The sequence below is a fragment of the Ursus maritimus genome, unplaced genomic scaffold (genome assembly GCF_017311325.1).
Source record: "Ursus maritimus isolate PB19 unplaced genomic scaffold, ASM1731132v1 scaffold_11, whole genome shotgun sequence".
In the NCBI taxonomy this organism is placed as follows: Eukaryota; Metazoa; Chordata; class Mammalia; order Carnivora; family Ursidae; genus Ursus; species Ursus maritimus.
This window is the reverse complement of record NW_024423453.1, coordinates 10,341,571-10,367,808: the sequence shown is the minus strand read 5'-3', so window position 1 is coordinate 10,367,808 and position 26,238 is coordinate 10,341,571.

Below are 26,238 nucleotides of genomic sequence, written 5' to 3'. Positions count from 1 at the left end.
TCTGTCAACAAGATTGATACTAGAGCACCAACCAGTAATTCCTAGTCATACTCAGGAAAAACAAAAGACAGGGAAAAGGGAGGAATCTTTCAGCTTTTCCTCAAAGACCTACCTGATGTTTTATTTTTTTATTTCTTTTTAAGATTTTATTTATTTATTTGAGAGAGAGAGAGAGAGCATGAGTAGGGGTAGGAGCATATGGGGAGGGAGAGGGACAAGCAGACTGAGGAGTGCCGTCATCCTGGGGCTGGATCTCATGATCCTGAGATCAGGACCTGAGCCCAAACCAAGAATCAGACACTTAACCAACTGGGCCACCCAGGCACCACATGATGACTTTTAATATGTTTTGACAACTTGATCTTGCAAAGGAAAGCCAAGACATGAGAATTCTTTTTATAGCTGAATATCTTCCTGCCTCTATCAATATATTCTTCTTCTTGCTAAAGTAAAAGGAGAGAATGGATTTTAAATAGGTAATTAACAATCTCTGCCACATTTCCCAAATAAGAAAGTTTCAAATGCCCACAGATAAAAATTACTTGAAAACTTGGGGAAGTAAGATTTCAATTCATTAATATATCTGAAAAATTCTTTTCAAACGTATTCATATTTTTCTGTATTTCTTGAATACAAAAATGAAGATTTTAATAATACATAATGTATCATTCTATATATGCCATAATAAGAAATGTTGCTTTCAGTTCAAATCAGAATAATAGACCCTTGAATAATAAGCATGACCAATCTGAAATAACCTTTTATAAAATGATTTTATGTAATCAATAGTAATTTTAGGAAAATAATTGCATTTATGCCCCTTACAAGGAAATGTTAAATTTAGCCTTTAATATTTGGGTTTAATGTTGTTACCAAGGAAATAATATGAAAAGAGTGTATTTTCTTCTAAAATCGAGTATAATTATTTAAATTACTATAATGGTATTTATTTTCATATTTTTCTATTTCGTATCTAAGATTGGCAAGCTGAACCAAAGAAACATAATTACATGGCTTATATTTGGCACAGGTATGCTAACTTAGTGGTGTTGACTTTTTATAAAACTTATTTTATTAATGAAAGCTTTCACTATCATAAAGCTTTTATGTATTTTCTATCCTCTTTAATTTTATTAGAACTTTCTCAATGTAAACACTAAACACTCTTTTTAAAACATGAGAATATTCAAATCATCGCTTTCAGCATGTATAACGCTCTTTCTAGTTGTGAGGGACATGCACCAAGCAGGCTTAACTAGTACCACTGGCTCTCACTTCCCTGCCCGTCCCCTAGCCCACATTCAAGTGCCAGTCCTGTTCTCTGTGACCACACTCACCCTCAACACCGAGAAAACAGAGGATTTGAGATGCTTGAACAGGAACTGATAAAGGAAGAATGAGTGATGAGGGAAGAATAGTAAGGGAGTAAAAGGAAGAAGAGAGGAAGAAAGAGAAAGGGGAAAATGGAGTTTGAAGTAAAACCTTAATTTTGCCTCTATTTCAGTACTCATTAATCTATTAAATTATTTTATTAAGTTTTTATGATCCTCAAGATTAACTGAACCTGGTAATGAACAACAACTCAACTTTCCTTGCTGGAAAATGAAATCCAAACAAGAATGACAATTTCAGAATATTTTTCTTTTTTCTTTTCAGATTAATACCACAGCCATTATTATCCGTAAGTCAGTCAAGCACCTGGTGAGGCCAGAGCTGAGTTATAGAGGATTAAACAATGAACAAGGCAGTCTGGAACGCTGCTGCAAATAGCTTACTTATTACTTAAAGAGGCAGTGGGAGAAAAGAAACAACTGAATGAGTACGAGGCTGAATAGTCATTCGTTTGGCTGGATTCCTCTCTATGGTGTGTTTGCGAAGTCAACATCAATTCCCAATGACGCGTACAGAGCAGTTGCTCGAAGGCATTGACTGGTTTCTGAACCTGCTGAGTTAATCTCAAAAATGTCCATTTTGCTTCCACTTTGCTGTAGCAATGAAGTTTTCTACTATCTTGATAACTGGTTAGTCATATACCCAAATCTACAGCTCTAATTTTTTCTCTCATTGTTCCTCACTTTTTAGTCATGGCTATTGCCATTTGATTTCAACTTTTAGCTGGTAATTTCAAGCATATTCTCATTTCTGCATTTACAGTATAGATGTTATGTGTTAAAGTCTGCTGCTTAGAGTAAGTCATTTACAGAAAATTAAATTGAAAAGTTCACAGAGAATCTATGCTTTTAAAGCCCTGAAATTTCTCTTGCTGTTGCCCTGCCTTGCTTTGGTCTTCATTTTGAATAAAATTTTTCTTCATGGTTTTTGATTATGCATTCAGCTGTAATTCCCCTTCAACACATACCCATTCATTGACGTTAAGGATCACTCATCTGAGGAATACAGAAAGAACATGCAGACCAATAAGGATTTTCAATATAATAGGAAAAGCAAATATATAAAAATCAAAAAGAACAAAAATATTTCTTAAGCAAATCACAGTTTAAGAAGTCCTGTACTCTTAATTTTTCCGAGAGAGTAGAAACATAAACATTTATATTTAATTCAGAGCTATTTGTTATTTTATATGGTAGTTATAAATGCTGACCAGATTCAGATGTTCAATGATACTCCATCAGGAGTTTATGATTACTTTTTTTTTTAATATAACCTTCAGTCTACTCTATTTGACAAAGCAGTCATTGTGTTTTGTTTTGTTTTTTTAAAGATTTTATTTATTTATTTGACAGAGAGAGACAGGCAGCGAGAGAGGGAACACAGCAGGGGGAGTGGGAGAGGAAGAAGCAGGCTCCTAGTGGAGAAGCCCCATGTGGGGCTCGATCCCAGAATGCTGGGATCACGCCCTGAGCCAAAGGCAGACGCTTAACAACTGCACCACCCAGGCACCCCTGTTTTGTTTTGTTTTGTTTTGTTCTGTTTTTGTCCCCTAAGGTTGTTATGCTCATTGATTCGCTGGGGAGAGAGTAATTACATTAGTATTTATAATTAATAAAACATAATAACTTTAAATAAATTTAGATTGTATTCTGTCACTCAGTGTATCTGACTTTATAAGAGAATGATTATTATTTTTTAAAAAGCAATAGAAAGTGAAAGCAGCTCATAGTCACTGTACCTTACCTACGGGGATTTTAAAAGAAGCAGTCTCTCTCAGAGAAAAAAGTAACACAAGCAAAATGACCTCCCAAGAAGTTTTAGGTAATGTCTGTTCTCAGTTGTTCAGATTTCTATACCAATATCCCATCTGCGATTTTAAATGAAGTTACTGCAGCTCTGACAAGCATAGGGAAAGCTTCTACCCGGAGAAAACAAGAGGAACTATTATTTCTGAGAATGTTATGCAGATAAAAAGTTTGAAGTAAATCATACCTTATTTTGAGGGCATAAAAAGATCATTTTAGTTACATAAACCCAATAATTTATATTCTCTAGTAATGGGAAATATATATAATTTTAATGACTCAATTATTGAACATTTAAAGAAAGAAATTATTTTTGTTTATTATATCCAGAAATTAGATTGGAGACACTACAATGCTTCTTATTAATTGCATATTCTTACTTCAACAAAGCACAGTGTAAAATAACCATTACTTTGCTAGATCTAAGCCTTTCTTTGCCTGGTTGCAGACCCTAGCACTCATTACATATTCTCACCTACACGTATACCATGGCAGTGGTCCTCAAACTTGACTAAACACTGGAACCACTTGAGGAAATTTAAAGATTTTGGTGCCAATTAAATCTCTATTTTAGGAGGAGTTACCCTTGGGGAAGTATTTGTAAAGCTTTCCAGGTGACTATAACGTGCAGCCAGCATGGAGAACCACTGTACTAGAAATATCCTAAATGTATCATAACCAACGTTTCTGTTCTCTTTCGGGATACTTGACATAGGCAAATTCACCTGCCAGTTAGATCATCTGAGAGAATCCTGAAATGAGTGTGGTGGGGTAAAATGCACGAACTTTTTATTCTTGTGTTATTCTACCTGCTTTCTGACGATGTTGCAGAAGACTCCAACTTTAGGTGCCTTTTCAACTTCTCTGAAATCTTAAAGAACTTAATTTTCTTCAACAAGTATTCAATAAATTTTAATGGAAACAAAGTATGTAGCAAGTACTCTATTATTTCTTGCGTGCGGTAATTTTTTATACCCTGATGTTTGTTCTTTAAATTAAATATCTAACATCTCCAATAAGATTTTAATGACTTTTAAGCTATGGACCAACATTATTCATCTCTGTAAAGCAGTTTAGTACCATGGAACAGATAGACTTTGCTGTGGAACAATATGAAATATGGAGTCGGGCATGTATGAATAGGTATCCCAGTTTTGCTACTGTGGAGTCTCAAATAAAGTAATTTCTATGAACCAGGGTTATCCTGGCTTTAAAATAAACTCATTGGAAAGCTGTGAGGATTAAACAAGATCTCAAATGTAAAGTACTTACCAAAGATCTGAGCATGAAAAGCATGCATTTGTACGTCCATCCATTTATATAACAAACATTTGAGTGCTTGTTCTCTAACAATCATTTTTTTTTTTTTTTAGATACTAGGAACACTGAGTAAATCAAAACACTTAAATCTCTGCCATAATGATGCTTAACATTTCACGAGAGACTCAGACAATTAAAAAGAACACTTTTTTTTTTTTTTTTTAAAGAAAGTAAGGTAGGGTAAGGAAATGACAGTGACGGAGAGTATTATAACCAATAGGTTGGTTACTGAAGGACTTTTTGGAAACAGGACATTTGAGTAAAAGGAAGCAAAGGAGACACTGACGTATGCATCTTTGAGAAGACATCTTGTTCAAGAAAGAAGGAAAAGATGGTTTAATGTCCCCACCATTAGAAGTCCATGTTTTTATTTATTTATTTATTTATTTATTTATTTATTTATTTATTTATTAAGATTTTATTTATTTATTTGCGTGAGAGAGTGCAAGAGCAAGAGAGCAAGAGAGAGCACAAGCAGGATGAAGAGCAGAGGGAGGAGCAGACTCCCTGCCTAGGAAGAAGCCCAATGCAGGACTTGATCCTGAGACTCTGGGATCATGACCTGAGCTGAAGGCAGCCACTTAACCAACTGAGCCACCTAGGGGCCTCTAAATCCATGTTTTAAAGAGACAACAAAGAGTTCACCATGGCTTAGATGCATTTAGGGAGGCACAGAATGGTATGAAATGAAAGTGAAAAGATCACCAAGGGAAAATGATATGAAATTAGAGTAAAAATGTGTGGTAGGCAGAATGGTCCTTGAAGATGTTCAAATCCTAATCCCTAGAACCTATGAATTTTTTATGTTCTATGGTATGGGAGAATGGGAGAATTAATATTTTAAATGGGATTAAGTTTGCTAACGAGATGTCCTTAAAATAAGATTATCTTGGTTTTTCTGAGTGGGCCCAGTATAATGACATGGTCTTTAAATATGGGAGAGGAAGGCAGGAACAGTCAGTGTCAGAGTGATGAAGCATGGAAAAGATTTGACTGTCCATTGCTGGCTTTGGAGATGGAAGGAGGCCATGAGACAAAGAATATGAATAGACTTTGGAAGCTGAAAATGTCAAAGAAACAGATTCACCCCTAGAGCCTCCACAGGAAGCACAGCCCTTCTGATACCTTGACTTTAGCACAGTGAAACCCATTTCAGACGTATGGACTCTAAAACTTAACAATAAATATTTGCTATTTCAGGCTACTAAATTTGTGATAATCTGTTATAGCATCAATGGGAAACTAATACAACATGAAAAAGACGATTTTGGTGGTCCAGAGGGGAAAAAAAAAAAAAGTCACCTTATCTGATTAACACTTTAAGAAAGGCATTCAGCTGCTTTATGGAGAATACTGTGTACAGAACAAGAGTGGAAGCAGAGATGTCTGTTGGGTAGGATAGGTATTTTAGTAGTTCACGTAAGAGATGATGGGTGCTTGAGCTTTACCTTTACCTAACAGATTTGATGCAAGGTATGACAGCAATAAGGAAAGTAAAATATACCCAACTGTTTCCTTTGATCAGTAGGATGAATTGTGAAGCTATAATTGAAGTGAATGTGAAGNTTTCCCTACTATACATATAACGCCTAATACCTTAACAACAACACAGTAAGCACTCAATATAATACTGATGAAGATGATAATAATGGCAATGTAAATAGTAATGATCCAAAATGATATCGATGATGAAAAAGGTAAGAGGAAAAACAGAACCTTAATGGGCCTCTATTGAATGTAACAAATATGCATATTAAATATCACTGTGTAATTCTTCCCCCAAATTTTTTTTGCTGGAATTCTAGTGAGTTAGTTATAGTGAGACAAAAACAGAATGTACCATGGGCTACATATGGAAATACTGATGTTTAGAATTTTCTCTTAATTTGTCTTTATTTTCAACTTTATTATCATGTTTAGAAAGTAACTAAAAATTAATTTCTATAATCCTTTTTATATGGCTATTATGCCTACATATGATATGGAAAAGCTCTAGCAAGCCCTGTACATTTAAGCCTTTTCAATATTTTATTACTGAAGGTATTGTTCATTTGGGTAGAACTTCGCTTTGTTTACTGCTGTAACCCTATCACCAAGAAAAGCAAATTGCATATAAAGTTCTCAATAAAAACTTGTTGATAAAATGAACTAGTGGATATGTCTTGTCTAATCTTTGCTTTGTTAGCATTGCCTGGATAATGCAGATCCTAGAGTGACTCAATTTACCAAAATGTTCAATAAATTAAGTTTGGTTTATGTTCTACATGTAATACCAGACATGTTTATGAGAACAGCATCGATCAAATTCAAGCCCAAAGTTCAGACATTATTTAAAAAAATTACTTTTGTGTGAGACATACATTCATTTTAGACATACCTTGCAAACATAATAAAATAAGAGATTTAATATTGTGCTTCTTAATACACTAATTTTATCTCTAATCTCATAATAAATTAACATATTATAAAGCAAACACTTCATTACTTTCTCTTGAGGAATTATGGAGAAAAAATGATCAGATATGTAGGTTTGTAGAATATAGATAATATTCTGTTAGGTAATCTTTCAATGTGTGATGCTCATTTGTCTTCAATGGTTCCAATTTCCACATTCATAACTGGGGAAGTAGGCCATGCCAAAACCACCAAATATTTAATAATATTTTTCAAGATATGACATTTTGGATATTAAAAAGGAATTCTATCAACAGGCATACCATATTGAAAATAAAAATGGGAACAACATGCTGAACAGTTGAATAACTGACTTTAATTTTGATTCACAGTTGAATTTTTCAAGTACCTAAATTTAACATTTTAGTTACTTAGATTTACAACTACCAAAGATCACTTGTTATTGAAAATATTTACTTATTTTCCAACTACTAGTTGTATCTAAAAATTCATGTATAACTAACCTCAAACTGCATATGATTGAAATAAATTTAAACTATAACAAACTGTCATTTATATATAAAGTAAAACAAGCAAAACTGCCCCAATTTCTAAACGAGTTGGCATTTCTATTACTGAATAGTTTTATCCTGCTAAGCTTTCACAAAACTCAATTAAGAAATTTTTTTAAATATTAAAAATAATTTGAATTAAAAACAAGGGGCGCCTGGGTGGTGCAGTCTTTAAGCGTCTGCCTTCGGCTCAGGGCGTGATCCCAGCGTTCTGGGATCGAGCCCCACATCAGGCTCCTCCGCTGGGAGCCTGCTTCTTCCTCTCCTGCTCCCCCTGCCTGTGTTCCCTCTCTCACTGGCTGTCTCTCTCTCTGTCAAATGGATAAATAAAATCTTAAAAAAAAAAAAATACTATATAATTTGCAAATCTTACTGAAGTAACTATTTATCTTTAGAAATTCGGAACCTAAATTATTGCATGTGATTGAATTTGTTCTTCATGCATACATAAGAACATATAACAATTATGATCCTGAAAAAAATGGTGGAATATAATGTGATTATAATAGGTAGCCTATAGAGAAAAAAAAAAAAAAACAACCATGTGGGGTTTTTGTTTGCTTTTTATTGATAATGTGGGATTAGGAGTTGTCCATGAGTGTACTTAGGCATCATACTTTTTCTAATGAAACATTCACCACAAGGTATGGGAATCAAATCAAAGACAGAACCTTAACAGTATGGGAATGGGAATGAAGCTGGTGATGGGTAGTGAGGAGGGCACGTATTGCATGGTGCACTGGGTGTTATACACAACTAATGAATCATCGAACTTTACATTAAAAACCGGGGATGTACTGTATGGTGACTAACATAATATAATAAAAATATGATTATAAAAAAATAAAAATAAAAATAAAGTCTTTAGAAATTTATTGCTATCTTTAGTGTATTTGTCTGCTTGGAAGGTCATTTAAAACACACACACACACACACACACACACACACACACACAATGTATAGGGTTAAACAATGGAAATTAATTTTTTCACAGCGCTGGAGGCTGGAAAGTCCAAGCCAAGGTTTTCAGCAGGGTTTGGTTCCTGGTGAGACCTCTCTTCCTGGCTTGCAGACAGTCAGTCACTGTACTATGTCCTCTCATGGCTTTTCTTTGGTGAGTGGATGTGGAGAAAGCACACATTCTTGAGTCTCTTCTTAGGACACTAATCTTATCAGGTCAAGACCCCACCCTTATGATTTCACTTAATGTTAATTGCTACGTTTTAGGTCCCATTTCCAAATACAGTCATAATGGGAGTTAGGACTTCAACATATGAATTTTAAGGAACACAATTCAGTCCATAGCATTTAGAAATACTACTTAATAATGGCAACTAACCTTCATGCAACACTAGATGCCAACCTTCTAAGAGATTTACAGGTATTATTATCCAATATTCCAACTCTATGGAATAGATATCAACATCATCATCATCATCATCATCACCAACTCTCTTTATAAATGAGAAAAAAATGATCAAAAGATGCTGAGAATCATGACTAGGTTTATACATCCTCTACACGATAGAATTTGAAACTAAAGTCTGACTGAAGCAAGTTGTGATCCAAATCATTAATACTGTCTCTAAGGAAGATAATGTTAAAAAAAAAATAGTTAGAATATTAATCAAGAGATTATTATTTCTCAGGGCATGGAGAGTCTCAGATGTTAGTCATAATTAAAACATTTGAATGATTTCAAAAATTATTCCAATATTAAAATTACAATATGAGTGTTGATTAGATATATTAACGTCAAAAAATGTTATGTGAAAATTTTAAATGTCAAAACTATATAAGACTCACTAAAAGTCTTCCAATTTTACTACTATGCTTTAATTACTTTTGCTGTTTAACTAAATTTCTGCTATCTTATGAAAAGGCACGTGGTAATCCTACCTTGATTTCTGGGCCTTAAAATCAGAAAGTTTCTTTTCTCACTGATTATAGATACCTGAATGTTAGAACACCCGTGTACTAAAAGCTTTCAATGAAGTCTTGAACTGTGACAGGTTTGGAGAATTCATTAATTTAGCTATGATTATTATTAGTAGTAAAGACACACAACCATATTGTATTTCTTTTGCTTAAATGTTTTTATGAACTTTCTAAGCCTTTTAATTTTCACCTATGTGTCCTCCTATTTAGAGAGGGTATCTTATAAAAACATAGTTGGTTCTTGCTAGTTTATTCAATATAACATTGGCATGTTTGAACTACTACATTTAACTTAATTATTGATATGGTTGAACTAAATCTACCACCTGGTTAGATGTTTTCCACTTGCTCCAGTTTTCCTTTGTTTCTTTCATTCTCACTGTTTTTTAGTTTTCTGTCAGTTTGAGTATTTTTTATGATTCTGTTTATCTCATCTATTGATTTGCTATGTGTATCTTTTCTTTAATTTTTCTTGGTTTCCCCAGTTTATAATACATATATCTAAAATAATCTGAGTATTCTATCATAAATATTACAATATATCCTGTGTAGTATAAAAACCTTATAACTATATTTTCAATTCCTATCTTCCACTTATTGTGCCACTGTATTCATGTATTTTATAAATGCTATGAACACACTCTACATTGTTCCTCATATTGCTTTAAACAGTTACTTTTTAGAAGAATAAAAAATAAGGGGGAACAAGATGTTTAACCTTAATTTATTACATACTTGATACTCTTCATTTCTTTCTACAGACCTATCTTTCTGACTGCCTTGTATTCTTTCTATCTGTAGAAATTCTTTTAATATTTCTTATAGAGCAGGGGCACCTGGGTGGCTCAGTCATTAAGCGTCTGCCTTCCGCTGAGGGCGTGACCTCAGAGTCCTGGGATGGAGCCCAGCATTGGGCTCCCTGCTCCGCTGGGAGCCTGTTTCTTCCTCTCCCACTCCCCCTGCTAGTGTTCACTCTCTCGCTGGCTGTCTCTCTGTCAAATAAATACATAAAATCTTAAAAAAAAAAAATTTCTTAAAGAGCAGATCCTCAAAAGTCCCATTTTTGAGGAATATTTCTATTGAGTATAGAATACTCAGTTGTTTCTTTTCTTTCTTTTTCAGTGTTTTAAAGGTATCACTTGTGTCTTTTTGCTTACATGGTTTCTGATAAGAGGTTTGCTGTAGCTGTTATCCTTATTCCTTTTTTAAATAATATGTGCTTTTCTCTGCTTACCTTCAAGATTTTCTGTTTGTCTTGTATTTTTATCAGTTGGAATGATACACATTTGTTTAGTTTTTCACTTTTTGTTTTTGTTTTTTGGGGGTTTTGTTTTTTTGTTTTTTTGTATTTATACTGTTTGGTGTTCTCTAAGCCTCTTGGTTCAATAAATTGGTGTATGTCAACTAAAAAAACTGTCAGCCATTATTTCTTAAAATACATTCTTCCCATTTTTTTTCTTTTATCTTTCTATTTTCTTTCTTTTCTCTTTTCCTTTCTTCTTTCCTCCTTTTTCTTACAAATGTTTGTTATTCCCCTCTCTCCAGCTGCAGTGGTTTTCCACAGTTACCCTAAATACCTACAACTTACCATTTTGTCGCCATTCTCTCCACAAGTAAGGCTTTTGTTCTACAGGGGAAATAGGAGAGAAAGATGAAAGATTTTCAATGGTGGCTGCTGCTCTGCTCTCCAACTCCAGCGGTTGGTCATCTATTAGTGCCCCCAGGCTACTATTTTTTTCCCTTGGCCTTCTTCCTGTAAACAAAGGTTACTGTTCCATATGAAAGAGAAGGACTATGGATATAGATAGGCTCATTTAGGCAGTGTCTGTTACTTTTCTCTGCAGCACCACAAGGGAAACTTTTTTAGAATTCTCACCAATACTTCCTGTCAGTCTCTTGAGGTTCTTGAAGAAACCTTCCAAGATGATATGAACTCCCTTATACCCAGCTAGCCCACACTCATTCTTTAATGACAATTAAAAAAAAAAAAATCTAGCTAATTCTTCCTTATACAACATTCAGTAAAATCTGTCCTAGGTAGTCAAATTCTCAGGTCCTTTTTCTCCCCAAAAGTTCATGTATCCCTCCAGATTTAAAGGTAGTTTTTAGCTAATGACTCCAGAGAAAGTTTGTACATCTTTCTCCTTATTGTGCGGAACAACACTTTTTCTAGCACTCTTCACCTGCAAGTTAAAACCGTGGGCCCCTTTATGACACTCTTGATTTTTTTCGTCCAATCAGTACATTAAAAATTAATTTTAAAAGTATTCGGCATAACTTCTTGATGTCAAAAGACAACATTTGTTAAAAACATATTCTTAAGTCACATATAGATTATAGGCTAAGGATGTGGAGCTATCCATTTACAGAGACATGAGCTCTGAAAGTTTTCTACAATTAGAAGAACCTGAAGGTAAAGCCTGCTCTACCATTTCTAAGTTGTTTGACATGTACAAAATGAAAGGACTCAGGTCACACTGATGTGAGTGTTAAAAAAGCTAATGTAGATGAATAATTGAGGATAATGCCTACCACACAATAGCTATTCAATATTACAAGTCATTGTTACCAGCACAGATGTCACGAAGTCTTCTGCAAAGGTTTTAAATGAAAACATCTACAAAAACTATCCTAAATAATAAATTCTAAGACTACAAGACAGTTACATTTTATCTGAGGTCAGGCCAATAACCATTCCGAAAAGCTTATAGCTGCCATCTACAAGTGCCTATGTAGTAACTGTCTAATAAGTATGTCTATGGAAAAGAAATAAATATGTCTAGGGGGGTCCTCATCACTGTGCTGGAGCTTTATGAAACACAAATACACACACACACACTCACACTTACATAGTTCTTAAATTAGTTGAATTAGTTGTCATATTGTACAATGAAATAAAAACACAAGAAAATGCATATTTTTTTCTACTGATACAGATATTAAATTAGGAGCTTGCAGAAAAGTTACATACATTCAATCCTCATTATTAGCGGATTCCTACTAAATACAATTTATCTGTAATACCAAAATTAATACTCATGGTGCTTTCACAGACATTTGCAGATATATGAACAGAGCAACAAAAATTTGAGTCACTGTAATCTAAAATTCCCAGCTAAGGTCAAAGCAATGCTCTGCCTTTTTGCTTCAGTTCTCATAAAAAAAAAAAAAAAAAAAAAAAAAGACCAGAAAGTGGAAACGATAGGGGGCAGTGCAGTGCAAGAAGTTCTCTTCTCCAGGGCCAGTTGGATGGGGTTTGTAATCCCAACTCTGGCACGTGTTTATGAGGTGGCCTCAGGCAAGTCACTTAACACATGGAAATCTCATTTTCTCTCTTGTAAAATAAATAGGATCTACCAGGATGAGTTATTTTTAAGCTTTAGGATTATAATCTATGTGAACTATGTGTGTGTGCATATATAGATACGTATAGACATTTAGATAGATCTATTATTTCCCCTAGGAGTTATGGTTCAATATTTGGTAATTCAGTGTTCACAGCAACTTTACAGAATAAAATTCCTGCCAATAAGGAGAACTGACAGCATATCACTGTAAAAACAAAAATGTATGGTTTAAATACAGTGAGAGGACACATTTCTCTTAAGACTTCACCATCAAGAAAGGACTATAGATGTAGATATCCAAGCATGCGTGAGAAGTGAGAGCTGGAGGACAGGGACCATGAGAGAAGTTCACTTTATGGAAAGCCTTAGATGCCAAATTGAGCCATTTGGATAGGCTATGCTAGTAAACTCAGAACTAGCAAAAGATTCTGACCGAAGGAATAAGTCTGACAGCAATCTTTGAAGTATATTAATCCAGAAACAACATAGAAGTTATCTGTCTGATAAATTCAAAAGAAAGAGATTGGAGAATCGTGTGACAGATCAAAGAGATAGAAAACATGAATCTTGGGGTCTTTAACATAGAAAAACTGATACACGATATGATTGGAGATGAAGCAGCGATAGGAGTCAAATGAATGCTAAAATTGTGACCCAGAGACATTGGAAAGAATGGTAATGATCTTGATAGAATTGTGAATTTAGAAGGCAGAGCAGGATGAGGAGACAGATGTAAAGCATGACATCTGAACAGCTGGTGTTTTTCATTTTTAAATGAAGGCAAGAGAAATACTATCAGGATGCACCAACACACAGCTGAATTCACCGAGGCAGAGATGTGCAAAACAGAGAAACAACAGTGGCAAACAAACCAAAACGATGCACAACCCAGCAAAGATGAATTGCTCTTTTTCAGCAATAACTTAGTTAGCAGAGGTTGCTAACCCTGCCAAATTACTGCTGGAGAGACTGAAATGTTCAAAAATAATGTTAGACAGCCAAGAAACTTCTGAGTAGCATATGGATATAATAGGAAAGAAATTTTTTTTTCTCCTGATAAAGTCACAAGATGAGTAGTGTTGATTCATCGTAATGAGGCATCTGGATGTCAAATCAACTATTTCATCTGGCCTCTTCAGGCCTGATTCTCATTCTTTCTGGGGAACTACATTAAGTGGATCTGATTAGACTGGAGAGGCTCCTCTTTCCTCTAAGAAGAGTAACACTTGCAGAGGGCATGCACTGCCTATGTTCATGAGAAATTCCTCCCCTTGTTCTGCTGAGTTCCTCCCTGGTCAGTGGATAAGCTTTTCCCTTTAGGCCACTACCTTACACAGGGTGTGCAAAACCCCTGTCTTCCATTGGTTTGGGACAGGGGAGGGAATATGCTTACAAATGTCTTAGGGCAGGTGGCTCATAGGTAAAAGCAAGAGGGGTAAGCATGCCAAATGTTAATTTATCCTCACAGTTCCTAGTCCTTTCTCCCTAGCTCCAAGGCCCTCTGTAGTGGCCTTTTTCCTTGTAGTGAGTATTTCTCCTCCACCAATATATGCAAGCGTGTTCCTTCTCTTGTTCATTTCCCTTTCCAGGCACTTAAAGTTAAAATGTTGCCTCTACAAGCCAGAATTTCTATTACACTAAGATATGTTGTTTCCTTTGATCACTGTTTTTAATTTACTATGGTTGGGGAGAGAATATGCCCTAAAAAAGCAAGGCAGGGGTTGGAAGATAAGCAAGGAAAGCAAAATGTTTTTGATTATTATTGTTCTGTTATAGCACAACAGTCTGTTTCTTTTTTTATTATTATTATGTTAGTCACCACAGAGTACTTCATTAGTTGTTGATGTAGTGTTCCATGCTTCATTGTTTGCGTATAACACCCAGTGCTCCATGCGATACGTGCCCTCCTTAATACCCACTCTGTTTCTACCACAATTGCAGTGAACACTATTTTTCACTCTTTTATTTATGAATCAGTAAACCATGGATCTTAGTATAATCACAAAGCAAAAAGTCAAAATGACAAACTGTAAGAAAATTTGATCTCCAATATATTTAGAATTCGAAAATCCACAAAATTATTGCACAGTTAGTGAATTAAGTATAGATGTTTTATATAGACAGTTTTATATACACCTCATGCCATTTTTTAATTCTACAGCTAACAAAGATTATCTCTTATGTGCCAGGCACACTAGGGGATTCATATTTAAATCAGATATACTTCTTGTCTGCTTTGTGCTTACATTCTGGTGAAGGAGGTAGTTTTATTTCCCTCAGCTTTATTGATGTATAATTTGCATAAAATACAATTCACCTATTTTAAATACATGGCTTGATTAATTTTGGAACTTGTGTAGTAATGTAACCACCATTACAATAAAAATAGAGAACATTTCCATTAACTTAAAAAGTACCCACACCTGCTTTTTGAGTTGAGCTCTGCTCCCAATTTCCCACTCTGGCAATCATTGATTGACCTGTTTTTTTCTTTTTCCTTTTTTCCTTTCCTATAGATCTGTTTTCTATCACTAATTTTCCTTTTCTAGAATTCATACACATCAAATCATACAATATATATTTTTGAGTTTCATTTAACATAATGTTTTTGTAATTATCCATGTTGAGTTCATTAACTCTTAAGCTGTTAAGCATGATAGCCTACTATGGATATTACACTTTTTTAACTCACCAGTTGATGGGCATTTGAGTTGCACCAAATTTTAATTATTAAAAACAAGATTGTGATGAAATTTTTCTTGCTTACAAATCATTTTTGGAGACATGTTTTTATTTCACTTCAGTGAATTCTGAAGAATGAGGTTGTTGGGTCACATGATAAGTGCATATTTAATCTTCTAAAACACTGCCATACTGTTTCCCAAAAGGACCGTATCATTTTACATTCCACCAGCTGTCTAGGAATTCCATTTGGTCCATATTTTTACCCACACTTCATGTTCTTGGTCTTGTTACTTTTAGCCATTCTAGTGAGATTGTAGTAATAAAATCTTACTGTGATTTTAATTTGCATCTTGAATCTCTACATGTGTGTTTTCCAACAATTTCAAAAATTTCAATTATTATTTCTTCAAATATTTTTCAGCCACATTTTTTATCTCCTTTCTCACTGGGATTCCAATTCATTAACATATTCAACTCTCTTCAACTTCACTTTTTCCTCTGTTATCTCCATTTGGCTGGTAAGACTGTTCACTGATTCATTTATACAAGATAACTTAATCTTCAGTTCCAAATTACCACTTCTTTTTCTCATTCAATTTCTCTACTAAGATTCATTACCTTTTTTATTTGTTGCAAGCATATTTTGTTTTATATCATTAAAATTATTTTAAAGGAACTACGTTTTAAATCTTTTAGTTTTTATTTAAATTCTAGTTAGTTAACATATAGTGTAATATTGGTTTCAGGAGTAAAATTTAGTGATTCATCACTTAAATATAACACCCACTGCTCATCACAACAAGTGCCTTCCTTAATACCCATCACCCATTTAGGCCATCCCCCACCCACCTCCCCTCCAGGAACCCTCTGCTTGTTTTCTATAGTTAAGAGTCTCTTATGGTTTGCCTCCCTCTCTCTCTCTTTTTTTTTCCCATTCCCCTATGTTCATCTGTTTCATTTGCTTGTTTTTTAAATTCCACACAAGTAAAATCACATGGTATTTGTCTTTGCTGACTGACTTATTTTGCTTAGCATAATACCCTCTAGCTGCATCCACATCACTGGAAATGGCAAGATTTCATTCTTTTTGATGGCTGAGTAATATCGTATGTGCGCACGTGTGCACACACACATACACACACACACACACACACACACCACTTCTTCTTTATTCATTCATCAGTTGATGGACATTTGGGCTCTTTCTATAATTTGGCTATTGTTGATAATGCTGCTATAAACATCAGGGGTATATGCCCCTTCAAATCAGTACTTTTGTATCTTTGGGCTAAATACCTAGCAGTGCAGTTGGTGGGTTGTTGGATAGCTCTATTTTTAATTTTTTGAGGACCCTCCATACAATACAGTTTTAATAACTATAGTTGCCATGCTGTACATTAGGTCTCCTGAACTTCTCATCTCATATAACTGCAACTCTATACCCTTTGGCCAACATCTACCCATCCTCTTCCCACCCTACCCCCCCCAGCTCCTGGTAACCACCATTCTAGTTTCTGCTTCCAAGAATATGAGTATTTTAGATTCCCATGTAAAAATGAGATCATGCAGTACTTGTCTTTCTGTGTCTGTCTTATTTCACTTAGCATAAAGTCCTGTAGCTTCATTTATGTTGTTGCAAATTACAAGATTTCCTTCTGTTTTTAAAGCTGAATAGTAATCCATTGTTTATATACTGCAATTCCTTTATCTATTCATCTGTCAACAAACAGGTTGTTTCAATATCTTGCCTAATGTAAATAATATCCCAATAAACATGGAAGTGCAGATATCTCTTTGAAATACTAACTTCATTTCCTTTAGATATATACCCAGAAGTAGGTTGATGTATCATATTTTTAATTTTTGAGGAACTTTCATTTTGTTTTCCATAATGGTTGCACCAATTTATATTCCCACCAACAGTGTACAAGGGTTCCCTTTTCTCTTCTTCCTCACCAACAGTCGTTAATTTTGCCTATTTGATAATAGCCATTGCTAGAAATGTGAGGAGATAACTCATTGTAGTCTTAAATTTTATTTCCCTGATGATTAGTGATGTTGAGTACACTTTCACAAATCTGTTTGTCATTTCTATGTCTGTTTTTTAGAAATGTCTATCCATGTACTTTGTCCATTATTTAAACTGGGTTGTCTGTTTTCTTACTATTGAGTTCAGTTCCATATATTTTGGATGCTCTCCATGTGTTTATTTTTGCTTTTGTTGCCTGTGTTTTTGGTGACATGACCAAAAAAATCCTTGTTAAGACCAATGTCAAGAACATTTTTTCCTCTATTTTTTTCTAATAGTTTTTATAGTTACAGGCCTTACATTTAACTGTATCTATCTTGAGTTAACTTTTATATGGTGTGAGATGAGGGTCCATGTTATTCTTCTGTGCATAATATCTAGTTTTCCTAACAAAATGTATCAAAGAGACAATCCTTTCCCTGCTGTGTGTTCTTGGAATATTTGTTGAAGAGCAATTTGACCATAAACATGTAGATTTATTTCAGAGTTCTCTAATCTGTTCCATTGACCTATACATCTGTGGTTATGCCACTGCCATACTGTTTTGATGATTATGCCCTTGTAATAGATTTTGGAATCAGGAAGTCTGAAAACTGCACACTTGTTCTTCCTGCTCAAGATTGATATAGTAGTTGGGGTCTTTTGTGGCTCTGTATGAATTTGAGGATTGCTTTATCTATATATGTGAAAAAAAGGTCATCAGGATTTTGATAGGGATGACACTGAATCTATATATCACTTTGGGTAATATGAACATTTTAACAACATGAATTCTCCCAGTCCAAAAGCACAGGGTATCTTTCCATTTGTTTGTGTCTTCTTTAATTTCTTTCATCAGTGTCTTATAGTTCTCCGTGTAATGATCTTTTGCCTCACTAAGTTTATTTCTAAGTATTTCATTATTTTTGATGCTATAGTAAATGAGATTGCTTACTTTTCAGACAATTCATTGTTAGCGTATAGAAATATGATTGATATTGTATCCTACAGTTTTACCAAATTTATTAGTTTTAACAGCTTTTTGGTGGATTCTTTAGGTTTTCTATGTATAAGATTATGCCATCAGCAAACAGAGACAATTTTACTTCTTCTTTTCTGATTTTTATCCTTTCATTTTCTTGTCATGCCTAATTGCTCTGGCTAGGATTTCCAGTACTATGCTGAATGAAAGTGATGAGATTAGGCATCCTTCTTTTGTTTCTGATCTTAGAGGAAATGTTTTCAGTTTTTTACTGTTGAGTACAGCAGGCTGGTCATATTTGGCTTTCATTATGTTGTGATATATTCTTTCTATATGTAATTTGTCGAGAGTCTTTATCATTCAAGGATATTGTATTTTGCCCAATGTTTTTTTCTGTATCTATTGAGACAAACATATGTTTTTCATTCTTCATTCTGTTAATGTGGTGTCTCACACTTATTGATTTGAGTATGTGGAACCATCTCTGAATCCCAGGAATAAATCTCACTTGATTATGGTGTATGGTCATTTTAATGTACTGTTGAATTTGCTTTGCTAGAATTTTGTGGAAGATTATTGCATCTATATTTATAAGGGATATCAGCTTGTAATTTTCTATTCTTGTGGTGTCCTGAGTTTAGAAGTATTCCTTCCTTCCTCTTCTTGGTTTTTTTGTTTGTTTGTTTTGTTTTGTTTTGTTTTTTGAGTCTGAGAAAGATTAGTGACAATTCTTTCTCAAATGTTTGGTAACATTCACCAGTGAAGATATCTGGTCTTGGCTTTTATTTTCTGGGAGGTTTTTGAATACCGATTCTATCTTCTTCCCCATTATTGGTCTGTTCAGATTTTCTATTTCATCATGGTTCAGTTGTATGTTTCTAAGAATTTTCCATTTTTTCTAGGTTATCCAATTTGTTCATAGTAATCTCTCATGATCCTTTGTATTTCTGTGGTACCATTTGTAATATCTCCTCTTTCAATTTTGATTTTATTTATTTGTATCATCTTTTTTCCTCTTATAGTCTAGTGGAAGACTTGTCATTTTGTTTATCTTTCAAAACACCAGTTATTAGTTCCACTGATCACTTCTATTGTTGTTTTAGTCTCTATTTCCTTTATTTCTGTTCTAATCTTTATTATAGCCCTCCTTCTGCTAACTTTGGACTTAGTTCGTTCTTCTTTATCTAGTTTCTTGAGGTGTAAAGTTAGGTTGCTTTTTTGAGATTTTTCTTTTTTCTGGAGGTAGGCATTTCAGTAAATTATAAACTTCCCTCTCAGAACTGCTTTTGTTGTGTCCCATACATTTTGATATGCTGTTTCTATTTTAATTTGTCACAAGATACTTTTTTATTTCCTTTTTGGAGGGCAAAACTCAGTTCTGTGCTTTTCCCCAACCACACAAAGGAGTGTGTGATGTAAGAGGATGCCTGTCCCTTTTCTTTACTGCTAACTATTCCAGGGGACAGGATTCTATAGGTTGTTCAGTTCTGGGAATGAGGTGTTATAGAAACTGGCTTCACAAAGGATGTCCTAAAATGCTGGGGATAGGACCCCTTTTGCCCCCCTTTCTCCTAATAGAGGAAAACAGAACAAAACAAAATAACAAAGCTCTATTCCGTGCCTATTCCCAAACTCACAGGGCAATGCTGGCTCTAAGGAAATGCCTTCCCTCTTCCTTTGTTCCTGCTTGTCCCAGGGCAGCAGGTCTGCAGTTCTGCACTCGTGTAACGCAAACTAGAAACTGGTCCCATGGAGAATGCTCTGATAGGAAAGGAGCACACTCCAAAATCTCATTTTCCCCCACCACAGGGGAAATCATAGGCAATCTTCTCCCTTGGAGCAGAGAAATTTGGAGAAGGGATAGTTGAGGGTAGAGTGAAATTGCTTTTCTTACCTGTTTAAATGTGACTGTTGTCAGTTTGTGCTCCTCTAGGACTTCTACTTCTTAGCTGTGCACTGATTTCTCTTCAAGGTATTTTGGTACCAATATTATTGTTAGATTATTGTTTTTGTGGAGGAATGAGAGGTAGGGATTCTTATTACCCCATCTTTCTGATGTCATTCCCTCAAAGTCTATTTCTTGGCCAAATATTTCACTCTGATTTCAGATATTTTGAATTGAGCTGCTTTCACTCTGTTTGGCATATGCTTCCTTCATACAGCCAAACATATGAATAGACAGATTTTGGGGATCTTCTGTATGGTTTTTTCTCCCTGAGATTGCCCATCTACTTATCCAGCAATTGCCCCAGATTTAAATTTCTGGTTCTTTAGGCAAGAACGACTGAATATTTTCCACCAATATCAACATCCCAGGGGCCATACTAGAATGTGGCTGGCAACAAGCTAAATGTTATGTAAACAAGAACTCATACATATAACTCTGTTCTTCCAAGTATATGTGCTGCTTTGTTTCACTCTCTAGTTCTTCCAGGTAATTCCTTAATACATCTACATTTTATAGCTGTGTTCTGCAGAGGAATCAGTCCTGTAGGAACTCAGTACAAATGAAACCTTGTTGTGTTTTGACCATGTGGCGATTTTCCTTTCTTTCTCAACCATACTGACTTCAATATCTTGATTTTTCAGTTCTGAGAAAATTTTAAAGAGCTTTAAGTATTTAAGAAGAACATTAGTAAAAGCAGCAAACTCTTTAGGAAAGAGAGCACATGCTATTTAGTTTTGAATCCATTTAGTACGGTGTCTGATAAGTTGTATTTTTGTAGAGCAGCCTGTAATTAGCGGACAAACTTTTTAATCATTTTAATCAGCTTAATAATATTGCAGCACTAATTTACTGTGACAATTTATAAGCTGTAGATATTTTCTCTCACACGGTATAATGCATTAAGGATAACTTTGAAGACATATCTAATGTGTGTTCTAGGACACACCAGTTAAGAGTTCTTCCAAGGAGAAGATACAAAACATTCATGATGAAATGCTACCATTATTATTTTTTTTCTCTTTGAGAATTACAGAATAATTAAGATAGTTCATGAAAAATTATTTTATATATTAAGGAAATTTATCTCTTCTCACTAGACTGTCCCTTTATACTGCTTTGGTTTGTATTATAGTGTTAATCTCCCAATGATATGTAATGTGAGAGTCTCTATGAAATTTGCTTTGTTGTCTATCTCTTTAAGGGTATAAACTCCATGATAAGAAAAGTCCATATATATATAAATTTTTTAACTGCTCTATCCCAAGCTCTAGAAAGGTACTTGGCACTAAGGAGAAATAAATGAATGGCAGTAACCCTTGTGCATTCATTCAGAAAACTCACATTAAATACTAATTAGTGTGAGACTTCATTGTAAGCTCTGGGTATAGAGAAAAGAATAAAATGCTGTATCTCTCATTATGAGGTTTGTATTTTGATCATTCTGAAGAAATAAAGAGCACAATTATAAAAATATATTATAAAAGAATATAGAATTACTATAAATTATTGTCATCATATGTGCCTGAATTGAAAACAGAGTTGAACACAGAGTAGCTTGTCTGGCAGTAATTTGAATATACTCAGAAAACCAAACAGAGAAACATATTTAACTTCTAAATAAAATGAACAGTTCATTTTTCATGTCTCAAGATATTTCACTACTTTTTTAGTCCATTAATTATATAAAATATTAAAAGGCAGTGTTTTTCTGTAAAATAAAATAAATTAAGAGACATTATATTTCAATAGTTTTAAAATTTGACTTTTCTTATTTATTTTAATATAAATCTGTATAGGCAAGGTAACCTTGTAATTATTGCCATAAAGAAAAAAAAAAGATTGGGGATGTGGTCACAAAACAAATCTTTTAATGCATAAACTACTATGTGAAATTTATACTTTTTTTGATCCATAGTAGTTATCTTTTCATGGATTTCATCATCAAAAGTGCTCTATAATGCAGAGTTTAATTATTATAATTACTTTCATGAGAGAAACAATACTTAGAGAAAATTGTGTTTTTTCTGGTGTTTTTTTTTTAAAGAAATGAAGAGAAAAATCTTGAGTCTCCTCATTTGTTGCTAATTTAGCAAAGAGTCACCACATATGAATTTAATTAAGAGCTACCCATGCCTCATTTACCACTCAATGAGCTATAACAGGTTTGGAAGAGCTACTGCCAGTTTTCTGAGTTAATGCACTATTTAAATTAATGACATTCATGGATAATATATGAAACTTCTAAATTGAGTTTATATGAAAAAATATTACCTAGTATATGATTTTGTATTCAACAAGGAAATTTATCGCTACATTGTCTTCTTTGAAGAAATACAAACTGAGATACATACAAAATAATGCAAATTTTATAATCTTATTGATTCATATGTTCCTATTTCTCATAAATGTCAAATATTGATTGCTTGAAGTGTCTTTCTGATAGGATGCTTTGATGATCTTCCTTCTCCTAAGGAATTTGCCATTAAACATACCTAAAATTATGCTGCTATATAATCCTTACTCCTTTGCTATAATAAACACATGTAGTCTATCTACATCTATCTCATTCTAAGCAAATTATGTAATGCATTTGCATTACTTTTTCACCTGTAATAAGATGAAAAAATATCTCTTAGAATGTGATAATTAATATAGCAATACTTTCAAACATATTTAGATATATAACTTTCACCGTCCTCTAGAGTTCAACCATGTATCTTTTGTCTGCCTAATAATCCTCAAATAATTTGAAACATGGGGGCTCCTGGGTGGCACAGTCAGTTAAGCATCTGACTCTTGGTTTTAGCTGGGGTCCTGATCTCAGGATTGTGGGACCAAGCCACATGTGGGGCTCTGCACTCAGTGCAGAGACTGTTTTAGACTCTTCACTCTCTCTCTTTGAAATAAATAGATGAAGTCTTTAAAAAAAATAATTTAAAACATGAATTAAAATGCAGAATAAATAATTTTGACAGTAATTCTGTACCAATAATATCTTTTATCTAACCAGGATGGAATAAATTGAATAGGCTTGCCCTATAAAAATAATATGATTGATGGTATCTTCAACTTTATGAACTTTTGAGTGAAATGCCACACTTTTTTCTGAAAAGAAAAACGTGTTCAGAGAGTCAATAAGTTTTTGAGATGTGTATCAGCACGTAAAACACTTTTCTGTATTTATTAAAAATCTATTGTTTAATTTATGAATCCGATATTCCCTTTCTTCCATATAAAGTAACTATATAATAATTATATTTGATTTTAAATATAATAAATAATAAACCAACATAGTGCTATTTCCTCGACATGAAACGTAATGTAAATAAATTGAAAATTATTCATTAATTATGTATTTAAAATAATAAAAATAAAATATAAAATCATATGGTCATTAAATGATTTTAAAGTATATAAGTTCAAATAGATTACAAAACAAAAGATAAAATATTCATATTCATTAAATTCATCAGATTAATTAGTAAAAAACAGTAGTTTTTGAGTGCTAGATACTCTTCAGGATACCTGGATTCTAGCCCTTGCTATGTACAACTCTGTTACTGTAATGTTTCATTCTACAACACTATTACAAAGATAATAATCAGTGATAACACTTTGTATTTCTTCATTTTAATAGTTTTACTGTCCTGTTTAATAATATAATCATTCTAAAGGAAAAAATCATGTTTCATTATTTTGTTACATTTTTCAGTTTTTATAAGCATATCTGCATAAATGAGAAATGTCATAAGTACATTATATTAGAAGACATATCAGAGATGAGATTTCTGTGTCTTATTAAAAAAAATTTTCATGTAATAAGCAAATTTTGGAATTTACTTGTATTATTTGAAAGAAAAATATTATTCCAACTGAAATTTGTTCCAATTATTCATCCAATGAAAACTTGATTCTCCAAGGAGTACAGATTTCTCTGAGGAAGAGACTGTAACACTGCCACAGAAGAAAAAAATGATACTGCAGAGTTTCTCTGTTTTCTCATACTTCTGGATAAAACAAGCATTATATTTATGACTTGCTAATATTAAAAAATAATTTTAGTAAAAGATGAGAATCATCTAAGAAGTTTTGAAAGTAAGGCAATTTTAATAACCTAGGTAAGGCAAAATTTATTTTGAGTTGAATATAATACTGAATTTTTTGATGCTATAATAATAAGCTCAATTATGTAAAAAAATAGTATGCATATGTATGAAGTAAAATGTTTGACAGCTGACAAAATGTGATGCTTTTTTTAAAAATTGGTGATGAATGTGATCAATTTGCTATCTGTATGATGTAAATCATCTATTTTTCAACAATCTTTAATGATTAAGTAAGGCATTTGGAGGTATGATAGAGATGGTTTTGTAGTTATATATGCTTTACAACCTGTGATAATTGTATTATTTTGAAATTAATTTCACACAAATAATAATACAAGTTTATATTTGTACTTAGATAGAAATTTCATGCAAAAAAGGCCTCAATTTGTTATTTTTAGTATGATTTGAATTAGAAAATACAGGGTTGAAGTGCTAAGCTATTCTTTTTGGTTTTTGTTTTCTCTCTCTCTTTTTTTTTTTTTTTTAGTTTTATAAGTGTACATTTGCCTCTGTTGTTTTGTCTATTGATTTTCCAAAAACATTTAAACCAACCAAAACTGAATATTAAAAATCTTGAGAAAATAACAGATTTTAACTAGCATCTTACTTTTTCCACCTTAATGTTTGTTAGTAAACATAAACAATCTGAAATAGTGATAAAATATTCAATGGTAATCACGTTACCATAAATGTTAATTATTGAAAAGAACAAAAAAAGATGCTATTAATTCAACAGGTCTTTTTATCTTGATATCCTATGCCATTTCTGAATTAATATATTTATTTTATTACAAATCAATAAGCCATTTGTTTTTCTGCTCAGATATGGAAATCAGCTGTGCAAAAATGCCAGTAAATCTTTATTTTAGAAATATGTCCTCAGCAGATACATATTTATTTTAGAAAAATATTATCTATGTCTTAAACAATTCTCAACATGATCCTTCTATTTAACCAATACATCATTTGAAGATATGAAATATAAATTTCTGTTTGTATACTGGTTTTTCTAATATCATCTTTTCTTCCTAATACATTCTTTTCAAATGTATCTTTCATGACATTTCTAATGTATATATTTTTTCTGTCCAGGTTTTTTGCATTTTATGTTTACCTCCCAATGAAAGTACTATGATAAACTAATATAACTTCTAAAATGTATTTTTAATAATTATTACAATAGTAATTATTAATTTAAAAGGATTTCTTAATTATGCCACATAGGATTTTAGCACATTTTATTCCTTTTATTGGCAGAGGCATAGGTAGACAAAGGAGGGGATTGTGAAAAGAGGAATTTTCCTATTTTTATACCATTTAGCTTTCTCCTGTGGTTTAAAATGTTTTTCTCAAATACCTTAAAATATGAGACAAAACTGTAATTATTTCTTTTAAATCCCTGTCATTATTTATTTTTTTAAGAAGACATACATAGACAGACCCACATGGAATTATAATATGTCAAGGACAAAACATAATCAACAATATCCAGGAGTAAACCATTTATTTTAAAAAAGGTTTCAGGCAGCAGGAACATATATACATATGTATTACTCCACCAATCTGCCTACTGTAATGGACGTTTAGAGATTGCTCTTTATCACTTATTGCCTCCCTTCTTCTATCAAAAATACCTCTTTCATCCGGAAGATTTGCCTCGCTCCCTATTGTATTGTAGCAGTCACTCTGTTAGAGAAATTCCACTTGACTCTAGGTTCTAGGAGGACTCAATGTCTCTAAT